Source organism: Miscanthus floridulus, chromosome 19 (genome assembly GCF_019320115.1).
Source record: "Miscanthus floridulus cultivar M001 chromosome 19, ASM1932011v1, whole genome shotgun sequence".
NCBI classification, from domain to species: Eukaryota; Viridiplantae; Streptophyta; class Magnoliopsida; order Poales; family Poaceae; genus Miscanthus; species Miscanthus floridulus.
In genome coordinates, this window is record NC_089598.1 from 85,367,691 (window position 1) to 85,389,502 (window position 21,812).

The following is a 21,812-nucleotide window of genomic DNA, read 5'->3' on the forward strand; positions in this document are numbered from 1 at the left end:
TAGTTCATAATTTCATATTCATATATAATTTGGATAATATATTATTAATTGAAATAATAAACATGTGCGTGTCGTACGTGTATATTTGCTCGTAAAAAAAAGGGGAGATAGAATCTTGGTGAGATACCCTTAAACCCATCCCCAAATATATATATAGAACTACTATCATGTAGTTGGCTACAAAATAACATATTCTGTAGCCACTTTGAGTTACGATAATTACTATATTAATTTACGAGATTATAGTAACTCCTTACTAAGTGATTTACTATAACGTTATGGTAAATATCTTCATGTGTTATAGGAACCCAAATATCGTAAATACGTATTGACATTATCGTAAATTAGTATATAAAATTATGGTAAACGGAGGTGGCTATAAAAATAACTTTTTTTTAATCTGGCTACTGAATATATATATATGCCCGCTCACTCGTGCCGCCGCGGCGCCTCCTGCGCATCCTCTGTGAGGAGCCCGTGAGAAAAGGGCGTGCACGTGCAGTTGGGGACTTGGGCCGACGGGCGAGTGTGGCGCAGAGTCGGGGCCCCTAGGGAAGCCTCCCTCTCGATCACCTCTATCCGGGCGGCGGCGGCGGACGAAGACGACGACGACACCAATCCTCAGGTACGCGCCAGCCTTTCCTTGATCTTGCTCGAACTGGAACTCGAGTCATTGGGGTTGGTGATTGGTTGGCCTGGTTCATTTATATCTGGATGCTGCGTTTTTGGGTGGTTCCTTGCAAGACGGGTTTTTATTCGCCTGATTTACTGAGGAGGTCAATGCTAAACTAGCGATTATTGCTATATCTCGGTTAGATTAGATCAAGCACGGTTAAGATTGGATCCGATAAAAAGCTTCATCTGTCAGATAAGATCAGTATACCAACGATGTCTATGTCTGAATATTTGTGTTCATCACTTGGCCTTGTTTTGTTTGCACTTGTGATTTTCACCTGTCTGTTAAGGCTCGGCCAAATTCGATTGAAAAAGATTTATACTACTGGCCGGGTTTATAGATCCACATCACGTTGTATTCTATTTTAGCTAAAAGGTTTTTTCTTTGGAAAAGAAAATTATGTGCTAATTTTCATCTAGATATGAACTTGCTTGCTCTGTGCTACTCGGATGGTTGTTTTCCTATACTAGAACTGTAGATATTACTTTTATCCCTTAGTCATTAGCTATCCTGTTAAATATTAATATGTACTTGTGTGAGCATCATATATATTTTAATGTAGGGTATGGTATATAGCTTTGAAGCCTTGCATGACCTGAGAATAGAATGAGAAACTTTCAAACGATTTTTCTTCTATTCTTTGCATTGTGATACTTGGTGTTATTATTAACTTACCTGAGTCTAGTACTACATTTAATTTATGATTTTTATCTCATTAACTCAGAGTACTACATTTAATTTATACTATTTTATTCATGTTTGCATGACTCATTAACTCAAAGTACTCCTATCTCAGCAAGTTCTTTACTGCCTTTGTCTTCCTATAATAGTCCACCATGTGGTGCTCCAGGATCATGTTGCCTGGAAGATAACCAAAATGAAAAACATGGCATAGTTATGATGCATGAGTAATTTGCGGAACACCCCTAGCAGATTAGTTGCACAACTTAAATTGTAAGTGAAGTCACTGTGTGCAGGCATTCTATCATGCTTGAGTTAGATTAGCTATTTAAGCCTAACAAACTGCACAGGAAGCAATAAAATGCATTGAGTAATTTAGTTGCAAAATCTTGAGTAATATGTACTAAGGAAGTTGAACATCCAGAATAGTATGTTCCTTTTGTATAGCTGACATTTATATATGTACAATCATTATCAATCGAAAGATGTGACAAAAACAGTTGACATTTATCTTCTTTGTGATATTATAGTTGTAATGTCAGCTGATTTAAAGTTCTAAATTAACAACGATTGTCATTTCTTTCTATGCCCAATTTATTTATATGGTTTGTGCAGATAACTTGGTATTCTAAACCCAAAACCTTTTACAACATCCTTTGTGAAATGAAGATTTGTATGAATTATTAAAGAACCCGCGTGTAGGACAGGACCATAAAAGTGTTGAGGATTTGTTGTTGCATTACCATTATGGGAGCTTCTAGCTATGTTGTGTGCTTCGTTTAGGAGATGCTAAATTAGTTGTAAACTTGAATTGCTTTCTTTGTACCTTACTAAAACTTAGAACAACCAACAACTACCTATATTATACTTTTGTTGCACATGCCCTTAAAAATGCTAATTTATATTTTTTTCATTTACCCTGCCAGACAAGCCAGACAACAGTCGAGGGAGACACTAGTTAGCTGAAGCCACAGTGGGAGAAGGTATATAGTTTGTTAAAGTGCATCTCTAATTTACAATTTATAATTTACCCATTGTTATATTATTACATCATGTTCTTTGTTTTTTTAAATAGTTACCACCTATTGAGAGCGTTATTTTAATCCTTTGTTTGCGGTGAAGCAAGGTATCAGAATCGTGTACTTTGTATTATACTCGCAAACTAGTAAGAGATAAGGATTTGGATCCTAAAGTAGTTTTTATCAAACTTACCAAACTTCTCTGAGATGATATCCTCATTTGGGATTATATAGTGTTTGTTGTTTTGTTGTGTCTCAATTCTTCAATATCCTTGTACGGTCCAAAATCTTCAATATTCCCATACTGAAGCTTTATCGTTTTTGTAGTCATGTGTGAAATGACAACTTCTATAATTTGGGTCTCTTTGTGCAAATGATTGTTCAAAAAAATATTAGTTAATGGTGCAGTTTGTTTAGTGTTTTTACGTCTATATATTCATAATAGAGATAAGAGGCCACAAATGTTGATGAATACAGTTGATTGTTTTAGACAATTTGTAGCAATTTGTAGCACCCATAGTAACGTTACTACTATTCGAGATACATTTTTGTCCACTGGGAATTCAGAAAAATTTAGAGGTAAGAGACAGATGCATTCAACGGGTTTGGTTCTAAATCTGTGTTCTAAACCCGTGTATGATGTCTAGATGCTCCTTTGTGATGAGGACATGACACCCATGCATATGTGAAAGGACCTAGGATGCCGCCTAGAGGGGGGTGAATAAGTGTTTCTAAAAATTAACACCTTTAAATGCGGAAACAATTAGTAAAGGGAGTTTCCAAAATAGAAACTCCAAATAAAGAGTAACACCACCCCTCACAAGTTAGCCACACAGTATACAAGGTATAAAGAATATATCTAGAAGCTACAATCCTGCAGCACAAAGTTAGAACTGCGAATAAATATTTTCAGCATAGAGCTCTAATACCAGACACGTCCGGTATGCACGGTTTCTCCAAAACAGCCCCGAACTTGCTCCTTTCGATTTCTATCTTCAAACCAAACTGCAGGTACCTACTAGAGATATCAATATACACAGAGAACCTGCACAAGAGCTGGAGCAACACAAATTTCAAATGAAATGCGAATTGAGACATGATAATTGTTTTACCGAAGTTCGGACTCGTTCGAGTCCTACTCTCCGTTGAGGGGGCTGCGGGTGACCCAGCGAAGGTCAGCCCTAGAGGGTACCATGAAGGTCACTCTAGCCGGAGTCTTTTCCAACTCCTAGTTGATTCCGAGGCGGTGGAATCGACCATTATAAACTTTCCGAGGCACACCACAATCTCCCGGGTGCTCTCCGGCGACGCCTAGCCGTCTAGGACCGAAGAGTCCAAGAGTAACAAATACGAATCACGAGATTGACAATATGCACAAGTGCTCAAGTGGTTGGATTGCTCTCTTTTTGAATTTCACTCAACCCACAATTTTATTTGGCAAATTTAATCAATCACTCACTAAGAGAGGGTTGGGAGAGTTGGCAAGGCTCAAAAACGTGTGTGGCAACCAGTAGAATCAGCAGCCTCCAAAGGTGGAGGCTTGGGGGTATTTATAGCTCACTTGGAAAAACTAGCTGTTTTATAGCCGTTGCCATACCGGACACATCTGGTATGACTCACACTGCCCCAACGGTAACTAAGTTACAGTGACAATGTGAGGTGCCAGAACTCCCGATGAATACCGAAACTCCCGACCCTCAGCAAATTTGAAAACCTTGTAACTGAGTTAAAGTATGTGAGGTGTTGGAACTCCCGACACATGCTGGAACTTCCGACCGTCGGAACTCCCGACTCACGTCGGAACTCCCGACCCTCAAGGCTTTTGAAAACTAGCCGTTGGCCTCTGGTCGTGCATACCGGACACGTCCGGTATGAATACCGGACATGTCTGGTATGACCACCACAGTGAACTCTCCAAGATAGTTAAAGCGCTAGACGTCGAAACTCCCGACCATTGCCCGGACTCCCGACCGTCGGAACTCCCGACTCACGTCAGAACTCCCGACGAACTAACCCGAGAACAACAATTTTACCACTATTGGGTAACCAGCAAAAATAAAGTTAGCTCTTTTGTCGCTCAAATACTCAAAACTCACATGGGTTGGCTTGAGCACTTATGAAACATTATCTATCAACATGATGCATCCCTCTTAATAGTACGACATACCTATTAAACTCAAGATTAAAGAAAAAACGAATTTATATCGCTTGAGTTGACCTCTTTTGAATTAATGTCGTCTCTTTCGATCTTCATCAAATAAGGGTGCCAACATGTTGATATTGATCTTTACACTTGAGCATAGCCATCTTGAGCACGTGACTTGATTCCATTCATCAAATATGAATAACTCCAAAATGTATCAAGTCACTTCCATCAAACACTCCAATAGTGATTTGATCCTCCACATAAACGTGGCCATCATAGCTTGATTAGTACCTCAACAAAATGCAAGTACTTCCTTCTTCACCCTAGCTAGGTTCTTCGACCGCCAAGTCGTCGCTTGCCCTTCACCCTTGCTTAGTACCTCGAAGCCTTTCCTTGCTATCTTCACCATCTCAAGCCATCAAGTCACATCTTGTGTTGAATCATCCATTCATGTATTGTTATCTTTTTCATTTCAATTTAGCAAGCTTCAAATATGAGACCATTCCATATGCAATATCTTATATCTCATTAATTAATTCTTACAAGCTTGCTTTCACATAATACATGGAAATCCCACAATAAACAAGCCCTTTGCATGAATTCCATTTGCATTGTTGTCTTATACTTGAACTAGATTGTTTATACAACAATACATCATTTTGGCTTTCATTAAGTACCTGTGAGACAACCTATTACCTGTCTACACTTAGCAAACGGGTTAGTCATTTAATCACGTTGTCATTCAATCATCCAAAACCCACTAAAGGGCTAGATGCACTTTCAATCTCCCCTTTTTGGTGATTGATGACAACTTGATTAAAGCTTACAAAAGAATATAAACATTTAAACTTTTGGGTTCAATGATTTATGAGAGGCTCCCCCTTAATATGTGCTTATGATTAGAATTCACAAAATGACCTCAAATGTCAATTGCACATACTAAAACATATAGGAGACTCCCCCTAAATCATTGCATCCGTGGGGTCCATATGTGTATGACAAAGTAGAATTGTGATGCATATGACAGGATATATCACACAAGAATAAATATAAAGTCATCACATCAAATATTTTCATTCTAGCATGCATAGACCTTATGAAAAATAAATACAACACATGTATACCACACATAGCACTCATTGCACATTTTCTCAAGTCCACAAGCCACTGATATAAATAAAGATCATGTCTCAAGAGATACATAGATAAAGCATAAGTAAGTCTCATCTCTCACATGATACAAATTGTCTCAAACTCAAGATACATCAATGAAGCTCAAAAACAAAAACTACAGCCTACAATGCATATCATCAGGTACAAAGATAAGTCAAATGAAACAAATATCCTTAAGCTTTAATCAGTCTATCTCCCCCTTTGTCATTTATCACCACAAAGGTCCAACAATGACAAACTAAGGACAAAAGGGGCTGTAAGCTGTATCTTATCTCTGGCATCACTCATCATCATCTTCGTCTCTCCCAGCATCTTCATCATCTGAGCATGTAACTCGAGCTGGACGAGAACCACCTGCGCTAGATGGGTCATAGCCAGCAGACCCATAGTAGCCGCCACCAGTAAGGTCACTCCACCAGTCAGAAGCATAGTCATCTATAGAACTGGGACGTGGCTGAGAGTGAGTAGGCACACGAGCCTGTAGTGGTAGAGTGTTAGGGTGCTCTGGTGTCTGCTGCTGTCGCTGAAGAAACTCAGCATACTCTCTGTCGTATCTGGTCTACAACTGCTCCTCAGTCTCTGGCTCACTAGCTGCCTCATCTGATAGTGGAGACCTAGGAGGATCAAGCTCAAGCCTAGAAGCAATTTGCTTCAAGGTTCGAGTATCCTTCCTCCTAGCCTCCCTCTCCTTCTGCTGCCAGGTCTGGATGTCCCGGCACATCCCAAATATGGAGCTGAAAAGCCTGCGAATAGACGAGGGAGGACTACCACAGCGTGAAGAAGAACATGAAGGAGCACGTGGTGGAGGTGAAGCTCCTACTGCTGCACCACTCTCAGGTGCATCTGCCTTAGCTGTACCTGCTGCTCCTCCTGGACCTGCTGGAGGTAACCCTGTCTTAGGCAAGTCTACAACAATCTTCAGGGCCTTGTGAATCTTATCATACTCGAATGTGCGCCCTATCACCAGCTCAATCATATACATGATATATGGAGCAAAACCACAGCCCTTGAGGGGCCTCTCTCCCACACTCCTGATGTCGGACCAAATAAAGTCAAACATGCTGAAGGACTGAGCATCAGGTGCCATCCTGTGGAGTAGGTTTCTAGAATAATCTGCAATGTTGCCCTTGTCTCCACCCTTGCAGTCAATAGTCTTCCTGAACATTCTGTCCAGGTATCTGTAAGTAGGGTGAAGACCTAGAACCTTCCCCATAGCTCCTCTCACACCTCTTGGTGGATACATATAGGCGAGCTGCTCAGGAGGTAACACCTGCTCGGTGTGGATCCTGTCTCTCTGGAGGTCATCCTTTGAGAAGCCAAGCTGAGCGGCAAACACATTATAATCTACACTGTACCACTGGCCCTCAAGCATCCAGTGCATCCACCTCTCATCCTCCTCAACAAACAGAGTAGCATAAAGCTGAGCTACTACCTCTGTCTTCCAGTCATGCTGGAACTCCATGATCTCATAAACTCTTGTGCGCTAGCAAATGGCAATAGCATGATCAACTGAGGCCTTCTTCAACTCTCTAACGTACTACCAGTCTATCCACTGAGATCTGGCAATCACTGGGTTCCTAGTGAGAATCACACTGGAGTAGAAGTCCAGGTGAAAAGCTATCTGGAAGCAGTGATCATACTGAACCTTAGGTAAGCCTCTCGGATCAATTCTTCTTTCATCTCTGGCTCTCCTGGTCATTCCCTTTCCATGGTAGTCAACTCTGGGAACATAAGAGGGTACATTAGGCAGACGTGTCTCAAGAAGTCCATAATGCATACCCTGACCAGGCTGGTGCTGAGCTGGAGGTACTGCCTGCTCCTCCTCAATCTCCTGCTCCTCATCTGAGTTGTCATCTTCTGAGCCTCTGTCAGTGCTCTTCCTCTTTCTATCTTCTCTAGACTCCACTCTGAACTCATCAGTGTCAGTGTCAGAAGAAGAGCTCCCTGACCCCTCTGCATACTGAGGTGCTGCACTAGAGGCAGCCCTGGTAGACCTCCTACTGGTCGGCTTGAATCTAGGATGCATTTCCTGTCTCGCCTTCTTATACTTTTCAAGTGCGGGATCATGCCTGTGCTTGGACCTCGGCTCCTATCGTCCACTCATGGCTGCTGTCTTGTATCCAAAGATTTTTCAAGAAATTTCAGATACATGCCCAAAATTTAATCTCGAATTGCAATTTAGACGTAGAATCTTTGATCCATGGTTTTACATCCATTTTGACACACAACTGTCAATAAGTTTGCAAAACATAGATACAAAAGAAGCTAAGCCTAACAAACAATTCTAAGCTTGGATTGAATCAAAAGGGAGCAGAGGGTCTGCTCTGTTGGGCCATACCGGACACGTCCGATATGGGCGCCCAGCAACCCTAACTAGGGTTCCTCGATTCAAACCATCATGGATCAATTCCAAACTTTGGGCATTGCTTCTATATCACCAATGCAGCATATTGACCAAAGGAATTTCAATATCAAGGATTAACCATGTAGATCAGACGAGGTCCACGATTAGGGTACCTTGAGAGAAGAGATGAGAGAGCGATGTGAAATCCAAATCCACGGGCCTTCAATCCTTGATTCAAGCCTTCTCCAATGCAATCTCCCTCTCTCCCTTTTCTTGGTGAAATCCTGGTTGCCCTAGGAGAGGAAGAAGTCGGCGGCTGGGTTGGTTGGAAGGAGACAAGCGTGTCTGGGCCGAAGGGGTACGCTCGGTTTTATAGCCCCGCTCATACCGGACACGTCCGGTATACGCGGGCTGGCCCAAATAATTCCAAAAAGTGTTTTCTCTCTTCCAATCCCCTTTTCTATTATTTCTCAGTCCAAAAAGGTATATAATCTTGATCCAAACCAAGTATCATCACTTTCTTTATCTAATGCCATAAATGATTTTCTCTTTTCCAAATATTTGGCATATATAGATTTCGCTTACTTGAGAGAGATAGAGTGAGACATAATAGATTGTGGACTTAAGAAAGCCATGTCATGTGTGATTAGCCAATCAAACAATCAAGGAGAGCTATAATCATCACATGACAATGCTAGGTCACAAAGACCAAGATTCAAATAGTTTTTCAAATTCACACCACCTACACATGTTAGTTATGGGTTTTGAAAAATATCTCTCCTATGTCACACAAATGCACATTCTAACATATAAAGGGCCTTAGATGTACTTACAATGTATGTATGTAAACACATACCTTTTCCTTGAGCCCACAAGAATACCACTAAGAAGATAAACAGCATGATGATCTTTATGTTGACCTTAATTGCCAAATAATCATGCTAGATACATTTTCATCCAAAGAACTACAAAGAATGCTAGATAAATTTGTTAGTCCACAATGGTGAAAAATAGAAACTTAGCTCCCCCTAAATAAGTGCCTCAAGTAATTTGAATGACTTTCAACAAGCACTTTATTCTATTTTGAACCACAACCAAATAATTTGCCATATTTAAATTTGAGTTGAAGAGATGCTCACAATCCACTTAGATTTGGTAAACCACAAACTTCTGAGTAAATTGAGGATATATTAAAATATATGGATAAAAAAACTCAGTTGCTTATTCAATTAGTGTTCTGGTTCCTATAATACTGGACACGTCCGATATATATACCGGACACGTCTGGAATACAAAGAACAGAAACACTTACTTTCTATCCCTGGCCATACCGGACGCGTCCGATAGTAATACCGGACACGTCTGATAGGTGCAGGACAGAACCAATTAATTCACTGCTTGTGATTCTTCGTTTAGCTCTATTATTTATTGTATACTTATATCTCAACAAATGAATTGCTTTACTAGAGAGCCGTTAAAAGCATCATATGGCAAAGTAAAATTCTTTTTAATTGAATCTAATTAGCCACTTTCATTATTTCACAAATGTACCTATTTGTGAACTATAGAACACGAAACGAACAAAGTGGCTATCCTATAAGATTTAGGTACTTGTTACCAATGGTGAAGATGAAATATATGATATATTCATTGAATTATCTCCGAGTCAACCATATAAATGATTATGATAAGAATTGGTTGATAGATTGAGTGACTATCATCAAATTGCTTGCTCAACCACCCCAAAGCCTTCATCTCATCACCAAGTACCCACATCTTTATCCTAAGCATACTTTGGTACCCAACACTTGTTGGGTCCTTTTGAGTTAGTCAACAAGTGCCTAGGCACCCAAATGGCTTTAGCACTAGTTTGTGGTGAACACATCACCTTGCTAGCGCTAACTCCATTTGTGGTCTTCCTAAGCATATCATTATAAACAAATGTGTTCGGCTTAGGAGTTTTACCATTTGGGCATTCATAACTTAAATGCCCCTTTCTTCTACAAGCATAGCATATGCGGCCTTTGTTTGCTCTTTGCTTGCTGTGCTTGTATGGACATCCATCAACCATGTGGCCCATCTCATTGCATCCATAGCATCTTCTTGTTGTAACTTGGGCTTCCTTTCTTGCCTCTTTGTACATTGGGCATTTCTTGGTAGAATGCCCCAACTTCTTGTTCATGAGACAAGTGCTTTGTCCATCACTCTTCATTTGCTTGGCCTCCTTGGTAGAAGCCTTTTGATTGGCGGCTTCAACTCTGTCGGCCCAACTCTTGTGTGGACACATAGCCCACTCATGTCCATACAATCCACAACCATAGCACATTCTTTTTCCATGTTTCTTGCTCTTGGTTGTGTTGGCCTTGCTTGAGATGTGATTCCTTTGTTGGGTTTTGGAGGAATCAAGGTTTGAACCCTTCTCAAGCTTCTTCACCATGTTATCACAGTTATCTTAAGAAGGTTGTGCTTTCTCCTTACCCTTCAATCGAATCACATCTTTCTTTAATCTTTTCACCTCTTCTTTGAGCTCTATGTTTTCTATGAGATTTAGCTCAATCAAAGATTGGCTTGCTTGAGGAGCACACTCATTAGTACAAGAAACATTTAATTGAGATGGTGTACTAGTGAGTGGATGTGTGAGAGGTTGAGAAAATTTTACCGATGTAATCACAACCTCATGAGCCACCTCAAGCATGATGCTTGATTCTACTACTTCATCATGAGAGCACTTTAGATGAACATAGTTTGCTTGTAGCACATTATACTTGCTTGATAGTTCATCTAGCCTTGTCTTGAGCTTCAAGTTTTTTTTCTCTAGTTGTGAAACACTAGAAGAGGATTTAGTAACTAAAGCATGCTCAATTGATAATTTTTCATACCTTTCACTTAGAGCCTTTAGTTCTTCCATCTTGGAGATGAGAAACAATTCTTGCTTTTGAAGTGATTGCTCTTGCTTCTCAATCTCTTCTTCAAGCTCATCATTCTTTTCAACTATCTTCATGATGATGAACTTGTCTTTACGGTTGAGATGATCAAGGTTGTAGTTGTCTTCAACTTCAACATCACTCTCATCTTGATCATCTACTTGTGCTTTCTCCTTTTCTTGATCTTTCTTGTTACTCTTTTTCTTGCTTTTCTTGGCCATGAGACACAAGTGATGAGTATCATGAGATACTGAGGTTGACTCATCACTTGGTCACCATCGGGCTTGAGCATCATTGCAAACAGCTGCTCGCTGGTCTGCTACCTCGGCCATACCGAACACGTCCGGTACATGCAGGCAGACAGTAGGTCATGCGCTGCTTGCACTTCTTGCTCCGGCTCGGCGCTCTTGAGGTCTTGTGAGGCTTCTTCGCTGTATGATGACACAATGGTCATACTTTCTATTGACTCGATCTCAAGTGCATCATCACATTTGGATTTTCCATATAAATCAAAAAGTCTAATCCAAATGAGATGAGCACTCTCCGAAGGTGGTTGTCTATTGAAGATTGCCTCATCTTGAACCTCTACACTCAATGTACTCAAAATAATATTAATAGCTTGAGCATTGAGTTGCACGCATATCTCTTCCTCTTTTGACAAATTTTTGTAGTTGCTCCAATCAACTGTAGAAAGAGGTATGCTTGCATCCACAATATGCTCAACAAGAGGACTAATATCTCTAAAAGCATTTAGTACATGTATTGACCAAGTTAGAAAGTTTGAACCATCATTTTGGAGAAACACCGGCTCCAACTCGATAGATGTCGACATCCTTTTCTCATAGCGGTGAAGCTTTAGGTGAGAACCTTGCTCTAATACCAATTGAAAGGACCTAGGATGCCGCCTAGAGGGGGGTGAATAGACGTTTCTGAAAATTAACACATTTAAATGCGAAAACAATTAGTAAAGGGAGTTTCCAAAATGGAAACTCCAAATAAAGAGTAACACCACCCCTCACAAGTTAGCCACACAGTATACAAGGTATAAAGAATATATCTAGAAGCTACAATCCTACAGCACAAAGTTAGAACTGCGAATAAATATTTTCAGCACAGAGCTCTAATACCGGACGTGTCCGGTATGCACGGTTTCTGCAGAATAGCCCCGAACTTGCTCCTTTCGATTTCTATCTTCAAACCAAACTGTAGGTACCTACTAGAGATATCAATATACACAGAGAACCTGCACAAGAGCTGGAGCAACACAAATTTCAAATGAAATGCGAATTGAGACACGATATTTGTTTTACCGAAGTTCGAACTCGTTCGAGTCCTACTCTCCGTTGAGGGGGCTACGGGCGACCCAGTGAAGGTCAGCCCTAGAGGGTACCACGAAGGTCACTCTAGCCGGAGTCTTTTCCAACTCATTTTCCTCCTTCCACTAGTTGATTCCGAGGCGGCGGAATCGACCGTTACAAACTTTCCGAGGCACACCACAATCTCTCGGGTGCTCTCCGGCGACGCCTAGCCATCTAGGACCGAAGAGTCTAAGAGTAACAAATGCGAATCACGAGATTGACAATATGCACAAGTGCTCAAGTGGTTGGATTGCTCTCTTTTTGAATTTCACTCAACCCACAATTTGATTTGGCAAATTTAATCAATCACTCACTAAGAGAGGGTTGGGAGAGTTGGCAAGGCTCAAAAACATGTGTGGCAACCAGTAGAATCAGCAGCCTCTAAAGGTGGAGGCTTGGGGTATTTATAGCTCACTTGTAAAAACTAGCCGTTTTATAGCCGTTGCCATACCGGACAGCATACCGGACACGTCCAGTATGACTCACACTGCCCCAACGGTAACTAAGTTACAGTGACAATGTGAAGTGCCGGAACTCCCGACCATCGAAACTCCCGACTCACGTCGGAACTCCCGACCCTCAGCAAATTTAAAAACCATGTAACTGAGTTAAACAATGTGAGGTGTCGGAACTCCCGACACATGCCGGAACTTCCGACCGTTGGAACTCCCAACTCACGTCGGAACTCCCGACCCTCAAGGCTTTTGAAAACTAGCCGTTGGCCTCTGGTCGTGCATACCGAACACGTCCTGTATGAATAACGAACACGTATGGTATGACCACCACATTGAACTCTCCAAGACAGTTAAAGCGCGAGACGTCGGAACTCCCAACCATTGCCGGGACTCCCGGCCGTCGGGACTCCTGACCATCGGAACTCCCGACTCACGTCGGAACTCCCGACAAACCAACCCGAGAACAACAATTTTACCACTGCTGGGTAAATACCGGACATGTCCGGTATTGCCAGACCAGCAAAAATAAAGTTAGCTCTTTTATCGCTCAAATACTCAAAACTCATATGGGTTGGCTTGAGCACTTATGAAACATTATCTATCAACATGATGCATCCCTCTTAATAGTACAACATACCTATTAAACTCAAGATTAAAGAAAAAACGAATTTATATCGCTTGAGTTGACCTCTTTTGAATTAATGCCGTCTCTTTCGATCTTCATCAAATAAGGGTGCCAACATGTTGATATTGATCTTTACACTTGAGCATAGCCATCTTGAGCACGTGACTTGATTCCATTCATCAAATATGAATAACTCCAAAATATATCAAGTCACTTCCATCAAACACTCCAATAGTGATTTGATCTTCCACATAAACGTGGCCATCATAGTTTGATTAGTACCTCAACTAAATGTAAGTACTTCCTTCTTCACCCTAGCTAGTTCTTCGGCCGCCAAGCCGTCGCTTGCCCTTCACCCTTGCTTTGTACCTCGAAGCCTTTCCTTGCTATCTTCACCATCTCAAGCCATCAAGTCACATCTTGTGTTGAATCATCCATTCATGTATTGTTATCTTTTTCATTTCCATTTAGCAAGCTTCAAATATGAGGCCATTCCATATACAATCCCTTATGTCTCATTAATTAATTCTTACAAGCTTGCTTTCACATAGTAAATGGAAATCCCACAATAAACAAGCCCTTTACATGAATTCTATTTGCATTGTTGTCATGTGCTTGAACTAGATTGTTTATACAACAAAACATCATTTTGGCTTTCATTAAGTACCTGTGAGATAACCTATTACCTGTCTACACTTAGCAAACGGGTTAGTCATTTAATCACGTTGTCATTCAATCATCCAAAACCCACTAAAGGGCTAGATGCACTTTCAATATGACCATGTTTGGCGCATGGTATGGAGAGGTAGGAGACCAGCAAGGGTGTCTAAGTCAATAAGGAGGTCCGAGGCTAATTTGGTTAGAGTTCCCGAGGTGGAGGCCCAAGGCAACTCAAGTTCAAGTTTGCCTCGGCCTCTAGGACCAATCTGCCTTAAACTGTTCACCTAGGACGTATCCGGACTCCGTTTTCGATGATCCATATATGGATAGAAAGCTAATTTGATAAGAAAGCCAATCCAAGTGGTCTCACATCAAAAGCTCTTCGGAATCAACAGGAATCGTCGAAACAAGTCAGCGTTCAGAATCTGCTAGGGTGCTGCGACACCGTCTTTTGGTCCGTTGGACTGTGTATCATGTTTGGGCCCATTAGGGGGCGCGTCCAGGGGGGTGATGCCCAAGACTCTATAAATAGAAGCTGTCGCTCTCCTTAGGATTTGGGTTTTATTTTGTTCTTGATTTCCTCGTGAAACAGACATCGTTTTGCTGCAACTGTCGCCGCTAAGGCCGCTTGCTGTGAACCAGGGCCCCAGTTCTTGATCTTGTTCTCCTGTGGCGATTAGTCCTTTCGAATAAAGACTTGAACTCCTTCTTATTTTCATAAGCCTCATATTTATTTGCAATTTCAGATTACGTTCATCTCGTTCTTGCTTGTGTTCTCGATTTGCTTGCAGGAAAGCCTTCTCGGCGAGGTCAATCACGTTCGCGTGGTTGATAACCAAAGGAGCAGTGGTGTAACGGTTACGGGGGTCCGAATCAATCTTGGTTCGAAGCCTAGATCATGAACGTCGAGTCTCCACCAATCGACACTATCATACTTTTCGAAAGATCGGGCCTAAGTCTACATCAAGTGGTATCAGAGCCCTTGTTGCCCGTTAGGTATAATTTTGTTTTCCCCTTTAGATTGTAGCTATTTTTGCATTACCTATAGTCCACAAAAAGCCAAAAAAAATATACCGCCACATATTTCCTATCCTATAACCTTATTGTGCCATGCAATTTCGTTTCTGTTTCGCGTTGTTGAATTTGTGTCCTAGGTCAAGTTCTGGTTGCTGGTTTTAAATTGTTTTTTAGTCCAGTTTATGTTTTTCCCTTTGTTTTTCATCATAATCCGTGAACACCTTCAAGTCTTGCTGTGTTTCCTTTGTTTCCATCAAACCTTAGTCCACGACATCTAATTTGTTATACTTGTCTTCACTGTTTCCATCAAATCCTTACTGCCGTGACCAATTTTGCGCGCATTGTTCCCGTTCTGTCCTCTAATTCGGAGTGCATTCGTAAAACTAGTCTAGTTTTCGCATACGAACTCGGATTTCGACGTTCCATATATCAAAATCGATCAGAAAACAAATTCGGATCCGTCCATCCACTATTTTGTCGAGGTCGGAGATTTTTATTTTGGTCAAAAAGTGGTCACAAGATCCTCTTTTCGTGATCATAAGTTTTTGTCGATTTTGAGCACTTCTTCTAAAATTTCCACAAGCCATGCCTTTCACTTGTTTAAGCTCATATTTTCTATAGTTACTTCTTTTGTGGTCCTAAGTAAAGGAAAAATATCAAAAAAATAAAGAGAAAAAGTCGAAATTTCCCCAAAAAAACAACGACAGTCCAAAAAAATAGAAAAAAGAGAGGGGCAAAAGAGGAACAATATCTAAAGGAGCACATAGAGAGCGCCATTTGAGCTGTGTTTGCGTGTGCTGATTTCTGCCTTGTTCCTAATCATATTCCTGCTGTTTTCATCACTTGATACATCTGGTACTTGGAACGTTAATAGGCCAGCAACTAAGATAAGTACTCGGGATACTTATTCAGCTTTGCTATTCAGTTGCGACTATTGTTATTCCTTGCTACTATATTGTGCCTGTCCAAGCTCCCCTTTCTTCTAACCAAGTATAGGTTCGCCTTGCAACTGTTACACTCAAGCTACAACGGTATCACAGTCATCGACCGATTGCACCGCCTGTTGCTTTGGTAAGAACACTTGTAAGACCGTGGTAAGACGCTTGAGAGTTGAGTGGCTTGTTTTTCCTTGTCCACAACCTAAGTAGTTGATAGGGATAATACTTTTGTGTTGTCTTTTGCTGTCTTCTAACAATGACAGGTTGTTCGTATCCACCAACTTATTATGGTATAGGTGCTGATGAGTACATGGAGTGGGAAATTGCCATAGATAACATATTTGCTACTCGCTTTATGTGTCCAAGGAGGAAGATAAAAAATGCAGCTAGTGTTTGGCGACATTCTGCTTTATCTTGGTGGGAGTCTTTAGATCCTTCTGATAAGCCTCAAACTTGGAATGATACGAAACTCCTTATGCGAGAAACCTTTGTTAATTCATCTCCTGTTTTGAGTTCATATGCTGAGGTGCACCATTTAGAGAAAGAGTCTGTTGTTGTTCCTCTTGCTATGACTAACCTTCTGCAGGATAATGTACATAAGCGAGAGGATGACATGGAAGAAAATGAGGAGCTCACAACCTCATATGCAAATTCAGAACCATCACTTCACAATGCACCTATTACTCCTGCTGAACATGAGAGCAAAGGTAATGCTCATGATGCTAAACTCACGGAAGGTGAGAGTTCTCTTGATGTGCTGAATTTTTCCACCAATCATGCTATGATAGAGCTAATTTTAATGGAGCCTTCGCTTGATTTACCTTTGTCACAAGAAGATTTGCTTGATGTTTCTTGTGACGAAGATGACTTCCATGATGATATTTATGTTATACCCATGCAATCATTGAAGAATGATCATGCTATATGTGTGGTGAAATCGAGCACTTGTGCTGAAAATAGACTTGTTATTCATAATGCTAGTGAAGTTGATGAGCTGAAATTGTTCTTCTTTAAATACTTTGGGTTACATTGAATTTTATGTTCTGTGTAATCTTAGTTCTTTAGAGGAGAAACTTTATGCATATGTTGATTTGCCATGATTCTCTAGACATACATATCATGTTTTTGGCAAATATAACAACAAGGGACAATATATGATACATCGAGTATACATTCGTAGTAATATGAATTTTCCTTTTGTTGTATAAGATTATGATCATTTAGAGGGCAACCATAATAATACAAATATTTTCTCATGTTTCTCAAAAAAATAAGTTCACTTCCAAGAAGGGGAGCATTGTTGGTTGCTACCTATGTCTGCTAGACCATCTATTCCTTCATTGTCTTTGGTTAGTTCTAATCTTTTGCAGGATAGTGTTGGCATATATCGTGTGCATTCGGATCATGAAGTCTACATGCTTGCTGAAATTTTTATACAAGATGACATGCTAGAAACTTGAAAACATAGTCACGTTCCTTCTCATAATTATTTCAGTTCTCTTTGTCTTCGCACCCCCATTCTCCTTTGTGTTGTGCAGGATCAGTTTTAAGCACAATTGACGCCGAAGACGGCTTTTCATCAAGAAGGGGAGGATGATGAGGACATGACACCCATGCATATGACCATGTTTGGCGCATGGTATGAAGGGGTAGGAGGCCAGCAAGGGTGTCCAAGTCAAGAAGGAGGTCCGAGGCTAATTCGGTTCGAGTCCCCAAGGTGGAGGCCCAAAGCAACTCAAGTTCGAGTCTGTCTCGGCCTCCAGGGTCAGTCTGCCTTAAACTGGTCACCCAGGACACATCCGGACTCCGTTTCGACGATCCATATATTGATGGAAATCTAATTTGATAAGGAAGCCAATCCAAGTGGTCTCACATCAAAAGCTCTTCGGAATCAACGGGAATCGTCGAAACAAGTCAGCATTCAGAATCTGTCAGGGTGCTGCGGCACTGTCTTTTGGTCCGTTGGACTATATATCGTTTTTGGGCCCATTAGGGGGCTTGTCCAGGGGGTGATGCCCAAGACTCTATAAATAGAAGTCATCGCTCTCCTTAGGGTTTGAGTTTTATTTAGTTCTTGATTTCCTTGTGAAACAGACATCGTTTTGCTGCAACTGTCGCCGCCAAGGCCGCTTGCTGTGAACCAGGGCCCCAGTTCTTGATCTTATTCGCCTATGGCGATTAGTCCTTTCGAATAAAGACTTGAACTCCTTCTTATTTTCATAAGCCTCATATTTATTTGCAATTTTAGATTGTGTTCATCTCGTTATTGCTTGTGTTCTTGATTCGCTTGCAGGAAAGCCTTCTTGACGAGGTCAATCGCGTTCGCGTGGTTGATAACCAACGGAGCAGTGGTGTAACGGTTGCGGGGGTCCGAACCAGTCTTGGTTCGAAGCCTAGATCATAAACGTCGAGTCTCCACCAATCGAGGCTATCATACCTTTCGAAAAATCGGGCCTAAGTCTACATCACTTTGCCTTTGCTGGCTTAATGTATTTAAGCTATTTAAGGTTGATACATCCATAATCTTTTTTATACGAATTAGAAATGCCAGTATCCTAAACACTATTTTGAATTGTTCTCCTTGTTTGTTAATGGATTCTCTAATATTATCAAAAGATGCATACAGTAGTATAGTATAGCCTCATAAGCTATTGTACATCTTTTGATGATATTAGAGAATGTCTTGCCAAACGAGGAGAATAATTCAAAATAAAGTTTAGGACACTGACATTTCTAATTCGTATAAAAAGAAATTATTGATGTATCAATCTTGAATGACTTAAATACATTGAGCCAGTAAACTATGGATATAGACGTAAAAACACTAAACAAACTACACCATCAATTAATAACTTTTTGAAAAATCATTTGCACAGAAAGACTAAATTATAGAGGTTCACTTTTCACACATGAGTGCAAATCCTATAAACCTTTAGTACGGGAATATTGAAGATTTTGGACATTATAAGGATATTGAAGAGCTGAGACACAACAAAGCAATAAACAATGTATAATCCCAAATGAGGATATTATCTCGGGGGATTTTGGTAAGTTTTATAAAAGGCTACCTTGGGTCTAAACTCTTATCTCTTACTAGTTCGCTTGGATAGCAACCATAACACAAAGGGCATGATTCTGATATCTTGCTTCACCCCAGACAAAGAATTAACCCTTCTACTAGGCAGTAGCTATTTAAAAAAATAGAATAGAATGTAATCTAACAATGGAGTAAATTATAAATTAGAGAGCACTTTGACAAACTATACACACCTCCTCCTCACTTGCCACGGCGACAGCTAGGGTCAGGTTTCGTCAGGCTTCGGATTCGACAACCAGGTCTAGGTTCAGCCAGGATCAGGTAAATGCAAATCTTTGCCTAATTTCTTGCTCTGAAGTTTTCTGAATATTTATAATGAAGCAACTTTCTAATATTGTTTGTGAACATTATCCTTTGTGCAGGCAGTGTGTGCATCATCCGGGTCATAAACTATTAGATTATAGAGGTATAATTATTTCTTTCTGATAAAATAACCATTGTTCATTCAATAGTAAATTCTCTTCTATGTAGACCATGTCTGACATGTTGTACGGAACAATATTACTGAATTTAAATGAAAAAATAACAAACTAATGTTAGGATGTTTTGGTAGTGGATTACATTTACAGTTTTTTTTCTTTTGTTTTTTTTTTCCTTAGCTGACAGAACATGACAGGTTAGGTAAAACTTTATGCTAAAATTTTAGAACCTGCATGTGTGTGAGTTGAGTGAGGTCTCGATCTGCCTTTACAGCTGTTGTTTTAGCCCTCAGCCGATGCGCCACAGCATTGAGATGTCAAGGGCGTTCAGGCCCAGGACACTCGGCTACGGAGTTCGTAACTGGAGTTGGTACTGGCACTGGGGTTTTTCTCCAGGACGTCCAATGGTGAAGAGGTGAGATTAAAACAGCATAGGAAGATTAGGGAATTGGTTTCTCATTTTTCTCCCCTCTTCACGTCTGATTACAGCCACTATATATAGGCTCTTAGGCCCATTCAAAGATAGGAATTGAAAGCTATAAAACCCCTAAACTTAGTCTTTCTTGCATGTTGCTCTCCTTGATTTGCTCTGGGCGCCATCTGAGGGCAGTCACCATGCGCCTAGGCCTTGCTGGAGCCATCAGTGGCCCTGGTCTTGCGCTGCCTGCGGGAGTAATGGCGCCCCCACATGACATCTCTCCCCCCCTCGACTAGCAGCTCATCCTTGAGCTGGAACGCTAGATAGCGATCCTGGAACGAGTCCACGTCCTCCCAAGTGGCCGAGGAGGCTGGTTCATTCTTCCACTGGACGAGTACTTGACGGATGCCATGGGCAAGCCTGGTGCGGACGGCGCTCGCTGGTTCTGGAATAGCGGCTCCGTGGTGCAGAGCTAGGAGCGGCGGTGGCGCAGCCGGTGGTACCCCCACGAACGGATTGAGGAGGCCGACATGGAACACATCATGAAGGCGGGCGCGGGGTGGGAGATCAAGGCGGACAGCCACCGGGTTGATGAGCTCGGTGATGCAGTACGGCCCATAGTAGTGAGGCTTCAGCTTCCCCTTGGTTGGAGCTTGCAGCGAGGCTGCAGGGCGGTGGCGTAGACGCAGCCAAACCCAATTGCCCACGGCGTAGGAGACGGCACGGTGGCGCTTGTCGTAGTGCCGCTTGGCGACGGCCTAGGCCTGCTCTAGGCGGTAGCGCACATCAGCCAACAGTTCGTCGTGGTCCGCCATGTTCTTGGCGATGGCAGCGACTCTGGTTTCACCCGGCTCATAAGAGCGGATGGTGGGGGGTTCGCGCCCGTAGACGATGTTGAACGGAGTGTCTTGGATAGACGATTGGTACGCCGTATTGTAGATGAACTCCGCCCACGGTTGCCAGCGCAGCCACTGGCGAGGACGATCTCCGGTGAAGCACCTCAGGTACATGGTGATCACCTTGTTGGTGGTCTTAGTTTGGCCATCAGACTGGGGATGGAAGGCCGACAACATGTGTAGCTTGGCACCGGAGAGGCACATGAGTTCGCTCCAGAACTTCGATGTGAACACCGGGTCACGATCCGACACCATGGACTGCGGAATCCCATGGAGACGAACGATGTCGCAGAAGAAAGCTTGGGCGGCCGTCTCCGCCGTGTATGGGTGAGCGAGGGGGATGAAGTGGCTGTACTTGCTGAAGCGGTCAACCACCGTCAAGATGACCGACTTGCCACCCACCTTTGGCAGTGCCTCGATGAAGTCCAGGCCGATATCTGCCCACACCATGGTTGGGACAGGGAGCGGTAGCAGCAGACCTGCAGGGTGAAGGTGTTCTAACTTGTACCGCTGGCAAGTTGAGCAGGCGCGGATGAAGTCCTGCACCACAGTGCGCAGGTTGGGAGCGTGGAAATCACGCCGGAGTCGATGCAGCGTGCGCTGCACCCCCCTCGTGGCCGTCCTCATGGATCGCGGCCACCAGCTCCAGTAGTAGTGGAGCTCCAGGCGGAATGTACAGCCTGGAGTTGTATGCCACCATGTTGTCGATGACAGACCACGGAGTCCCCTGCTAGCCAGCCACAATGTCATCACGGAGGGCAACCAGGGCGGGATCAGATGTCTACAGCAGGCGGAGGCGGTCGATGAAGTCGAAGTGTGGCGTCGAGATGGCAAGGAGGCTGCCTTCCTCCGTGTCCCTGCGTGACAGGGCGTCTGCCACAGTGTTGGAGGCGCCAGGCTTGTATTCGATGGAGAAGTCGAAGCCCAACAGCTTGCCTACCCAGTGGTGTTGCGGAATCATGGCGA

General features: G+C 42.2%; 1 long non-coding RNA gene across 1 annotated transcript; it reads left to right on the forward strand.

Moving 5' to 3' along the window:
• The first annotated feature begins 487 nt into the window (after positions 1–487).
• Positions 488–16,952, forward strand: LOC136529758 (uncharacterized). Its single transcript, XR_010777405.1, has 3 exons — positions 488–625; positions 2,284–2,340; positions 14,853–16,952. It is a non-coding gene; the product is annotated as an uncharacterized lncRNA (long non-coding RNA).
• The last annotated feature ends 4,860 nt before the right edge of the window (positions 16,953–21,812 follow it).